We start from the raw sequence: 12,342 nt of genomic DNA on the forward strand, positions 1-12,342 counted from the left end.
GGGAAAGATTAAAGAAATCTAAAATATGAATCAGAAAAATAACAAATATTATTAGTACCTGCTGCAGAACTGATGACTTATTTCTTAGACACAGCTCCATCTGCTTCAGTGTCTCCTGAATGATCTAGGTTATTTATCACAGTGTTTAGTCCCTGGGTGTTCAACAATTGGTCTCTTTGGGATTAGCAGCAGATATAATTATATATAATCATATAGTTTAATCATATGGTATTCCATATAGGTAGGATGATTGAGAAAGAAATACAGATTTTTTTTCCATTTTGGCTTAATTCCATAATATAGAATACAAACTCACACACACCCATGAGTGTGCACTCACACACGCATGCACTCCTATTAGATATATTCACAAAATAAAGATTTTTAGACAGACAAAACTAACTATAATCATACTGCGTAGGAATAACCAGGCTTTGTTGTATAAAATCTCACTTTTTAAATTTTTGAAATGAAAATGTTGGAATAAACATACTAATATATAAATAAATATTATGAATAGATGCATTGTATTCTTTTCTACATATGAACATTAATTCATTTAATAAATCCTCTGCTAATATCTATTTGGTTTGTATATAATTTTTCATATCAGAAACAACTCTGATATGAGTAAAATTATATGTACATAACTTACTATAAATAAATTCTTATAAATGACTTTTAAGGACAAAGACATGTGACTTTAAATTCAGGCAATTTTGGCTTTCTTACTAAACATCAGGTGTCTTTCACACATTACCTATCATCACATATTATCATATTTTCATACATTATCGCATATGTCCTGAGTTGTTTCTACCAACCTACTTTTACAGGTGAAAGAATTGAAATTCAGATGTGATAGGTAAACTTCAAAAGTCTCATAGTTTTTAAGATTTTCTAACTCCAAAGCAAATTCTTATAATAGATTCATGAAAACTGTGTAATGAAGCTATAGTTTAACTCTCTTGCCTACTCATAGATTATTATAGCGTGTTTATGTTAAAGTCATGTTCAAAAATTCACAAAATTAGTGACCCATAGAATCATAGTGTTCTTAGACAATTGAAAGGCCATCCAAATTCCACTTCTACACCAAGGCAGGATTCCAAAAGTGCTTCAAGACAGAGGGGAGCAAAGAATAAGCATTGTCAAATTGGGAAGTAGACTGTTTTATTTATATCAGCTGAGCCAGTTAACATTGTCAATATTGGTATGAAGAGAAAGTGACATGGAGGGCTGCTGCATTGCATAATTCCAGGGAAGAAATAGAAAATAAGGAAACTGATGTCCCTGATGCTGTACAACCAGCAACTGTGGGAGAAGCTCTGTGTGTTGGCCATGATAGTTTATAACCTGTAAACCACTGCAGTACACCAACATGTGTAGATTGCTGTATGTTCATTAAGTATCTACTGTTGATTGATATTTGAAGGCAATGTACAATCATCATGCAAATCAGCTGTAAATTCTGACTCTTAATTAAGTTAAATTAATTCCCACTAAACCAGTCAAAGCAAAATTCATGTACAAAAACAGTGAAAATAATAGGTGTCAGGCATGTAGCATTTTATACACACCAATGCTCCTGTTCTTCTGAAACTTCACCTGAGAGTTAAAAGAATAAAAGTTTTGTTGTTGTTATTGTTGCTTTGATTTATTGCTTGTTGTTGATATTCCTCTTACTTTCTATGAAGCTAGAACACAGACTAAAATCATGAAATTTACTATGGTTTTAATTTTGGAAAAAGTGATTTGTGTCACAATTTTTAATGACTTTTCATATTTCATTCCCATTCTTAGTGTGAGGATCCCAGTACCAAGTGCACTCCTCTGGGAGATATTGTTGAGACAAACCTCAAACCACCTAAGTAATTGTAATATTTTTCCACCAGGTGCACTCAAGAAACTTTTATCTGTGTTATCCAAGAGCTTTACTACCATTATCTACTTTTCTGGTATGTATTTGAAGGAGATGGTCCTTCTGATTCCTTTTCAAACACGTTTTCCCCTAAGGTGCTTTCCTGTCTCTGGGGATGCCAAATTCCCTCAGGCTACACTCTGATTAGGCAAGACCCAGACTTCACTTTCCCAAACAGGATTGCCATCTATACCATGTATCATGTGGTACACCTCACTCTCCCACTAAATCCTGAGCTTGTAGAGCAACATACTGATGAAAAGTAGATAATGTAAATTAATTCCTGAATAATTTAATGATTTTTGTGTTTTAATTGAGAGTGGCTTTCATAAAACATGAGAATATAAAAGATTTAAGGTGGAATTTAAGACATTTGAGAAAAGCAAGTGATTAAAAAAATCCATATCTAAATGGTTTTCTGGTGTCACTGAGGCCCTTCATGCTGGCAATCATCTACTTGTAAACCTTAAGGCTTGGACCGTTATGAAATAGGTTGAATGCACGATAATAGTCCCAAGGAGAAGCAGGTTCACTGCATTTCTTTGCTGGAAATAAGCTTAAAGTGTTCACAGGTTGATAATGAAGCCTCTGTTCTATAAGCTAGGCATCACATTCTTAGTAACATACAGTATAATTATTTAATGGAATATCCTATGGAAAATATGCTCTATTAGATTTACGAACATATATTAGAAACTAATTTGGTATAAGATATTGCTAGAGATTTTAAAAACCACAATAATGAAATCCTGAAGTTGCTTACAATCTAATAGTAAGTAGACTTTGCTTTTAGAAAATCTTTTTAAGATAGGGTATACATAGAAAATGGTCATATAATAAGTATACATTCCTGCACTTGAAACCCACACCAAAAGATATACGATTACCAGCATTTTTTGACTGTTTATGGGCCCCATCATACCAATTTGATAGATTAATACTATGTTTTTTGAACTATATAAGTGTTAAGTCATGTAATGTTTGTGCTTTTCTGTCAGTTTGCTTTGGCTCAACATTATGTTTCAGAGATTCCTAAATGACATTGTGTAGAGATAGTTCATTTATTCTTATTGCCATATAATATTCCAATGTGCAAATATACCATGTTACTTCTCTAATCTAGTGCTAGGAGAGGCAAAGTAGGAGACAACAGTTTGTAGGAACATAGTGTTACCCATTCATTTATGTATGCTGATGGCTGTTTTAATAATTGAAAAGCATATTTGAGTAGTTGTGACAGATACCTTATGACCTGCAAAGCCTGAAATATACCATATAGCTCCTTACAATAGTTTGTCAACCACTGATTTTATGTGTTGACAGAAATTTGAGTTATTTTCCATTTTGTGCTATTGCAAATAAAGCTACTGTGAACATTTTGAACATTTCTGTGAACATTTTGTGTGGACACATTCACTCCTCTTAATTATAAAACTGGGAATGAAATTTTGTGGTCATAAAGTATGTGTATATCCAGCTATAATAGAGTCTTCTGTATAGTTTTCCAAAGTGGGACACCAATTCCCATATCAACTACCAATATGTGAGACTGTTAGTTGCACCACCTCATCATCAATACTTGATATTGTTAAAATAATTTTAATGATTTGTGGTCATTGGGAATTATTTGTATGACTAGTTTCCAGTAGATTATGTGACTTGTTATTATAGAAACTACTGGACTCACCATAAAAGACAAAGCACTTAGAAGTACAACAGGAATGCAGCAAACACTCAATAACCCTTGGTAAAATTCCATTAGTGCACAAAAGACTGATTGAACAAATGAAATTTGGCAAAATAAGGAGACTGGAAAGTTATATAAAAAGACAGTAGCTTATCTAATAGAAGACACATAATGATGTGTGAAAATGGAGGAAAGGATAAAATAATGATATTGTTAGAGGTTAGTAAATATAGCTGTATTAAAGTATTTGAGAAAACTTTGTACTATACCATGTGATTTGAGGAACAAAACTGTATGCATGTGTTTGTGTGTTTATATACATATATATAAATGTGTGTGTAAATTATATATATATATATATATATATATATTTAAAACCACCTTTTATATTTCAATCTTTCCAAAGTCTCATTCACAGGCTTCTTCTGTAGGCTTTAAATCATGGGTTGAACATGGGAATCACAAGTGCATAAAGCAACAAAGTAATTTTGTCTTCATCTAGTGAGTTGGAAAAACTGGGCCAGAAATACAAGAAAACCATAGTTCCCTGAAAAATTGCAACAACACTTAAGTGGGAGGTGCAGGTGGAGAAAGCTTTGTACCTCCCCTTAGCACAGTGGATCTTTAAAATTAAGAGAATGATATAACAATAAGGCCCAAGGACTCCTGAAATAGTATTCAGTTCAATCAAGCCAAAAGCACCAAAATACCAAAAGTACAGGTTCATTCTATCAGAACAAGAAAGGAAGTAAAGAGGAGGTAAATCATAGAAGAAATGGTAAATCTTGTTTGACCCTCAGAAATTTAAGCATAATGTTAGTGTCATATGTGCCAAAGCATCCACTCTTCCCACCAGGTAAACCCCAGTCATGAGCATTGAAGAAACCCTTCTGGACATGTTGACTGTACAGAGCAAGGGGTTACCAGTGAACTTGTACCTATTAAAGCCCATCACTGCCAGCAGCAGACATTCAGAATCTGCAAAGATACAGAATATGAAGAATTGCAGAGCACAACTGAAAAAGGGAAATGATTTGTTCTTACAAACAGATTCATCAGCATCTTGGACCCAATTGCTGTGTAATAGCAGAGGTCACAGAAGGAGTCATAGCTGAGGAACAATACATAGGTTTGTGAATCTGGGAATCCGTTTTAATTAAAATTATGATTCTCAGATTTGCCAGAATATTAAAGAGATAAACAACTACAATTTTGGTGAATAGAGTTCCTTTGATTTCATGGTGAGTAGTTATTCCGAAGAAAAGGAATTCAATCAAGGAGAAGCAATTTCCCCCATCCATTCTTCTTTGTTCTTGTTCTAAACAGTTGCAAAATTGATCAAGAAAATAGTATATATGCTTGTAAAACTGGACATCTACAAACTACTATCTGTAAAGCAGAAAGTGATCTGATGTATAAATTTTCTCCTTTACCCTCAGAGAATACTCAGACAAGCATCACTTTTAAAGAGGCATTGTTCTCTGATTGAAAAATAAATAAATAAATAAATAAATAAATAAATAAATAAATAAATGACTAAATAAAAGATAGGAAGTTGAGAAACTGTGATTCTAAATCTACATGCCATTCATGAGCTATGCGATGTCTTAGCCCCTATTGCGTTGTCACAGGCAGTACCATTTTCTGAACTAAAACTCATCCTGTATTAAAAACTGATGAAGGAAACAGCACAGTTATATAGATGTGGCCATAAAATACCATACTAAACCTCTCATTGTTTGAAAATAAATACCCAGATGAACAAAAAAGTGGTCACCTTTTTGCAGTCTTCAAGAAACATGAATATGCTCAGCAAAGATGAGTGGATGATGATATTACAAGTAAATTAGTAAATAAAATTATGTTACTGTTTTGGGTCTATGGTGTCATAGTATTTACTAAAACATGAGACATGTTTTATTGAACTTTACTATCATATTTCATCACTTCTTTTCCATAGCATTGATAACCCAATTGTAGATTGACTTGATGAAGTCTCTTAATACACCAACAGAAGTTCTATTAGGAAGTGGGAACAACAGAATTTAGCACACAGACATTTTCATCTCTTTGGGTTTTGTTCTGGTTTGCTAATGCTGCTGGAATGCAAAACAGCAGAGATGGATTGGCTTTTATAAAAAGGGGTTTATTTGGTTACACAGTTACAGTCTTAAGGCCATAAAGTATCCATCAACAAAGGCTACGTTCACTGGAGAATGGTCAATGGGGTCTGAAAAACCTCTGTTAGCAGGGAAGGTATGTGGCTGGCATGTGCTCCAAGTTCTTGTTTCAACATGGTTTTCTCCCAGGACATTCCTCTCTAGGCTGCAGTTCCTCAAAAATGTCACTCTTAGTTGCTCTGGGGGTGTTTGTCCTCCTTTAGCTTCTCCAGAGCAAGAGCCTTCTTTCAACAGCCATCTTCAAACTGTCTCTCATCAGCAGCTCCTCTTTTCTAATCTCCTATGCATTCTTCAAAAGTGTCCCTCTTCGGTGTAGCAAGCTCACTCCTTCTGTCTGAGCTTATATAGTGCTCCAGTGAACTAACTCAGACCCACCCTAAATGGGTGGGATCACACCTCCATGAAAATTATCCTGTCAAGGTCATCACCCACATTTGAATGGGTCACATCTCATGGAAACACTCAAAGAATTACATCTAATCAACACTGATATGTCTGCCCACACAAGATTACATCAAAGATAATGGCATTTTGGGGGACGTAAGACACTCAAACAAGCACAGTTTTTAAATTGCCTTTTCCATTAAAAATGAAAATAGGAAGAGGAACAATAAGCATTTTCTATATATATAGGGTTCTGTTTCTTATATGTGTTTGTGTTTATGTATGCCTGGTGTGTTTGTAGGTGCATGCATCTCTCTGTTACAGTATGAAAATTAAAATGTGGGTTTTGGTCTGATTTAAATTTTTTCTTGAATTAAGTATTATGTGGCCCACATGGACTTGAATTTACACATATCTACACATATTTACATATATTACATATATTAGTCCTTGTAATATGAGCCCCCAATTATTAATATTAAAATAAACCTTGAACAAATAAATTTAATAAGAAAGTGGTATCACTTGCTCACTTAGAAATCTTGGTTAAATTATTAATAATAAACTTCACATAGCACTAATAAGAAAATATTGTTTAAAGGACTTGTCTCTAAAGCCTCAGCCTTCATGCTTCTGTCTTATGAAAACATGAGATTGATTAGACTTCTGGTTCTGTATTTTTCTCCATGAATGAAACAAATTGATCAATGTCATGAAGGGAACAGGACTGATTTTTTTAAAAAATTCAGTTTTATTGAGATATAGTCACATACCATACAATCATCCATGCTGTACAATCAACTGTTCACAGTACCATCATATAGTTGTGCATTCATCACCCCAATCTATTTTTGAACATTTTCCTTACACTAGAATCAGAATAAGAATAATAAATAAAAGTAAAAAAGCATAACCAAATCATCCCCCCATCCCACCTTATTTTGCTTTTAGTTTTTGTCCCCATTCTTCTAGTCATCCACCCATACCCTGGATAAAGGGAGTGCGATCTGAGTCAGGGAGCGCGAGCCACCTGAAGAGCCTCAGGTGGCCTGGAGCCCCAGGAACTCAGGAAGACCTTTCAGCGGGGACCAGCAACAAGAGCAGCAGGCAATTACCCAAGAACTATATGAAACAGTGTTTTCCGGGTCTCCAGTAACCAGTCACACTGGATGCAAGTTTGGAATTGGAGGAAAAGCTGAGATCACAGCGAACATTTTAAGTTCCCCGGACCAGGGGTCTGGCACCCCTCCCCACCCAGACCTCACAGACTGTCTTGCTGCCGGCTCCCTGAAAGGGGGGGGAGGGAACCAAAAAACAGCAATCTGCTGAGGGCAAGAAGGGAGGCTCAACCCAGCCTCAACTGCAGAATTAATTAACAAATTAATTAACTAATTTTGGGAGCTGGGGTGCTAAAGAAGGGCTGGGCTCTGAGAAGTGGGGACACGTAAAAGCGGGCACCCATTCCGAGACTCCAAAAAAGCCATTTTTTTCCCCTATATTTTGTCCCTTCTGGCTTCTCACTGATCCCTTATCTTTTTGCATTTCAATAGCCCCTGGCAGGGGTGGAGCTGAAGCTGTTGGAGAACAATTATCAGACAATAGCCCAAAGCATATCTTTAAATGCTCTATTCTGACACTGACAAAACTTCCAGGCTGGGAAAGACTTTTAAAAGAGACTCTTTTCTTTTCCTTTTTTTCTTTTTCTTGTTTTTCTTTTCTATTTTGTTTTTTTAATCTAAAAGTAATACATGTGGTTATTTTCTATCGGAAAGCCCAGGTTGAGGGACTAGGCTGGGCTTGGGGGGAGACAGAGTACCCACAGTGTCTTTGAGTTCTGTATTCACTACTGAAGGCCTCCACCCCTGTCTTTAATTGGCAACTCAGGCTGACCAAGGAATCTACCTGGAGAGGCCCCAAAGAGGAGAGGGGAGAAGGGAATAGTGCCCCTGAGAGACAACTGGAGTTCTGAAGATTGGGAGAGTGGAGGGAGGTCCAGCTCAACTGGCAGTCCTCCTTCTGGGAACTCAGACCCCAGGGGCTGGAATTCAGATTCTGGCTTCAGTCAGCCACGCCCCCAACAGGATCAGAGTCACCAGGAGAACAAAAGTCTACATACCTCCTTACACTAGTGGGGGAGCTGCAGGCTGGCAAGTGCCATCTGCTGGACAGGAGAGGAAAAGCACCAATTCTAAAAGCCTCATAGGAGGGTCTCATTCTCAGGAAAACTCCATACCCTCCCAATGAGACCTGGGCCTCACTAGACTGGGAAAATCTGACTAGAGTCGACCCTATCTGAGGAGACCCACTCACAAAAAGGTTACATAGAGGCAGAGCAAGAAACAGAAAAAACAAGAGGGTAAAAATTCTGATCAACTAAATAGAACCTAAGTTAGAGGTCTAGAATAAGTTGAACTGAATAACAGAGGCCAGAGAACAAAGCCAACCAACAAGAAAACCACTAGGTAAAAGATAGAAAACAAGCTCCAAAATAAACTAATCAAGAAAATCAGATGCCTAGACAACTTAAGATAACAAGCCATACCAGGAAACACGAAAACATGGATCAGCCAAAGGAATAAACTAATAGCTCAGCTGAGACACAGGAGTGGAGACAACTAATGCTAAATAAATTCGATGAAATGAAGGAAGATATAGCAAAAGAGCTGAAGGATATAAAGAAGACACTGGATAACCATAAAGAAGAATTCATAAACATAAAAAAACAAATGGCAGAACTCATGGGAATGAAGGCCACAATGGAGGAGTTGAAAAACACAATGGAGGGACACAACAGTAGATTTGAACAGGCAGAAGAAAGGATCAGTGAACTGGAAGACAGATCATTCAAATTCATACACACAAAAGAACAGACGGTGAAAAAAATGGAAAAATGTGAGTAGGGTCTTAGGGAGCTGAGTGACTACATGAAACGCACAAATATACGTGTTATGGGTATCCCAGAAGGAGAAGAGAGGGGAAAAGGGGCAGAAAGAGTAATAGAAGACATATTCACTGAAAATTTCCCAACTCTTATAAAAGACAGAAAATTAGAGATTCAAGAAGTACAACATACCCCTAATAGAAGAGATCCCAATAGACCTACTTCAAGACATTTACTGGTCAGATTGTCCAATGTCAAAGACAAAGAGAGGATTCTGAAAGCAGCAAGAGAAAAGCAATCCATCAAACACAAGGGAAGGTCAATAAGATTATGTACAGAGTTCTCTGCAGAAACCATGGAGGCAAGAAGACAGTGGCATGATATATTTAAGATACTGAGAGAGAAAAACTGCCAACCAAGAATTCTATATCCAGCAAAACTTTCCTTCAAAAATGAGGGAGAGATTAAAACGTTTTCAGACAGACACTGAGAGAGTTTGTGAATAAGAGACGGGCACTACAAGAAATGCTAAAGGAAGTGCTACAGGCTTATAGGAAAAGACAGGAGAGAGAGAGTTGGAGAAGAGTGTAGAAATGAAGATTATCAGGAAAGGTAAAAGGAGAGGAAAAAATAAGATATGACATATAAATTCCAAAAAACAAAATGGTAGTAGAAAGTACTGCCCTTACAGTAATAACACTAAATGTTAATGGATTAAACTCCCCAATAAAAAGACACAGAATGGCAGAATGGATTAAAAAATAGGACCCCTCTATATGCTGTCTACAAGAAACTCACCTTAGACACAAGGACAAAAATAGGCTGAAAGTGAAAGGCTGGAAAATGATATTTCATGCAAACAGCAACCAGAAAAAAGCTGGGTGAAGCTATATTAATATCCAACATAAACTTCAAAAGTAAAGCAATTAAAAGAGATAAAAAAGAATACTATATATTATTTAAAGGATCAATTCATCAAGAAAACATAGCAGTCATAAACATTTATGCACTAAGCCAGAATGCCCCAAAATTCATGAGGCAAACACTGCGATCACTGAAAGGAGAAATAGATACCTCTACAATAATAGTTGGAGGCTTCAATACACCACTCTCATCAATGGATAGAACATCTAGACAGAGGATCACTAAAGAAACAGAGATGTTGAATTGTATGATAAATGAACTAGACTTGACAGACATTTATAGAACACTACATCCAACAACAGTAGGATACACTTTTTTCCTCAAGTGCTCATGGAACATTCTCTAGGATAGACCACATGTTGGGTCACAAAGCAAGTCTCAACAAATTTAAAAATATTGATATTATACAAAACACTTTCTCAGACCACAATGGAATGAAGTTGGAAATAAATAAAAAGCAGAAGGTCATAAAATTCACAAACATATGGAGGCTAAACAACACCCTCTTAGAAAACCAGTGGGTAAAGGAAGAAATTACAAGAGAAATTAGTAAATTCCTCGAGGCAAATGACAGTGAAAACACAACTTATCAAAACTTATGGGATGCAGCAAAGGCAGTGCTGAGAGGGAAATTTATTGCCCTAAATGCCTATATTAAAAGAGAAGAGAGAGAAAAAATTGAAGAGTTAACTGCTAACCTGGAGGAATTAGAGAAAGAACAGCAAACTAACCCCAAAGCAAGCAGAAGGGAAGAAATAAAGATTAGAGCAGAAATAAATGCAATTGAGAACAGGAAAACAATAGAGAGAATCAACAAAACCAGAAGTTGGTTCTTTGAGAAAATCAATAAAATCGATGGACCACTGGCTAGGCTAACAAAAAAAAAAGAGAGAGCAGATGCAAATAAATGCAATCAGAAATGGGAAAGGAAATATAACTACCGACCCTGAAGAAATTAAGGAGATAATGAGAAGATACTATGAGCAACTATATGCTAATAAACTAGACAACTTAGATGAAATGGACAACTTCCTAGAAAAGCATAAACAACCAACATTAACTCAAGAAGAAACAGATGACCTCAACAAACCAATCACAATTAAAGGGATTGAGTGAGTCATCAAAATGCTCCCAAAATGGAAAAGCCCAGGACCAGATGGTTTCACATGTGAATTCTACCAAGCATTCAAAAACAAATTAGTACCAATCCTGCTCAAACTCTTCAAAAAAATTGAAGAAGAGGGAAAGCTACCTAACTCTTTCTATGAAGCCAACATCACCCTAATACCAAAACCAGACAAAGATACTACAAAAAAAGAAAATTATGGACCAATTTCTTTAATGAATATAGACGCAAAAATCCTCAACAAAATACTCGCAAATCGAATCCAGCAGCACGTTAAAAGAATTATACACCACGACCAGGTGGGATTTATTCCAGGTATGCAAGGCTGGTTCAACACAAGAAAATCAATTAATGTAATACACCACATCAATAAATCAAAGCAGAAGAACCACATGATCATCTCGATTCATGCAGAAAAGGCATTTGACAAAATTCAACATCCTTTCCTGATGAAAACACTTCAAAGGATAGGAATAGAAGGGAACTTTTTCAATATGATAAAGGCAATATATGAAAAACCCACAGCTAGCATCACACTCAATGGGGAGAGACTGAAAGCTTTTCCTCTAAGATCACGAACAAGACAGGGATGCCCACTGTCACCATTGTTATTCAACATTGTGCTGGGAGGGAGTGCGATCCACAAGGTTTTCACAATCATACTGTCATCCCTTGTAAGCTACATTGTTATACAATCATCTTCAACAGTCAAAGCTACTGGGTTGCAATTTGGAAGTTTCAGGTATTTACTTCTAGCTCTTCTAATACATTACAACCTAAAAAGTGTTATCTATGTAATGAGTAAGAATGTCCACCAGAGTGACATTTTAACTCCATTTGAAATCTCTCAGCCACTGAAGCTTTATTTCATTTCATTTCACATCCTCCTTTTCATCAAGAAGATGTCCTCAAATCCATGATGCTGGGTCCAGATTCATCCATGGGAGTAATACCCTGCCTTGCCAGGGAGATTTACACCCCTGGGAGTCAGGTCCCACATAGAGTTGAGGTCAGTGAGATTACCTGCTAAGGTGGCTTAGTTAGAGAGAGAGAGAGCCACATCTGAGCAACAAAGAGGCACTCAGGGTGAGACTCCTAGGCACAATCATAAGCAGGTTTAGCCTCTCCTTTGCAGTAACAAACTTCATAGGGGCAAGCCCCAAGACAGAGGGCTCAGCATATCAAGTCTTCAGTCCCCAATGTTTGTGATAACATCAGCAACAATCCAGGGGAGGAAGT

At 36.6% G+C, this 12,342-nt stretch overlaps 1 pseudogene; it reads right to left on the bottom strand.

Annotated features, from left to right (window-relative positions):
* Nucleotides 1-4,047: 4,047 nt before the first annotated feature.
* Nucleotides 4,048-4,909, bottom strand: LOC119538778 (annotated as a pseudogene).
* Between the last annotated feature and the right edge of the window lie 7,433 nt (nt 4,910-12,342).

The sequence above is a fragment of the Choloepus didactylus genome, chromosome 6 (assembly GCF_015220235.1).
Source record: "Choloepus didactylus isolate mChoDid1 chromosome 6, mChoDid1.pri, whole genome shotgun sequence".
NCBI lineage: Eukaryota > Metazoa > Chordata > Mammalia > Pilosa > Megalonychidae > Choloepus > Choloepus didactylus.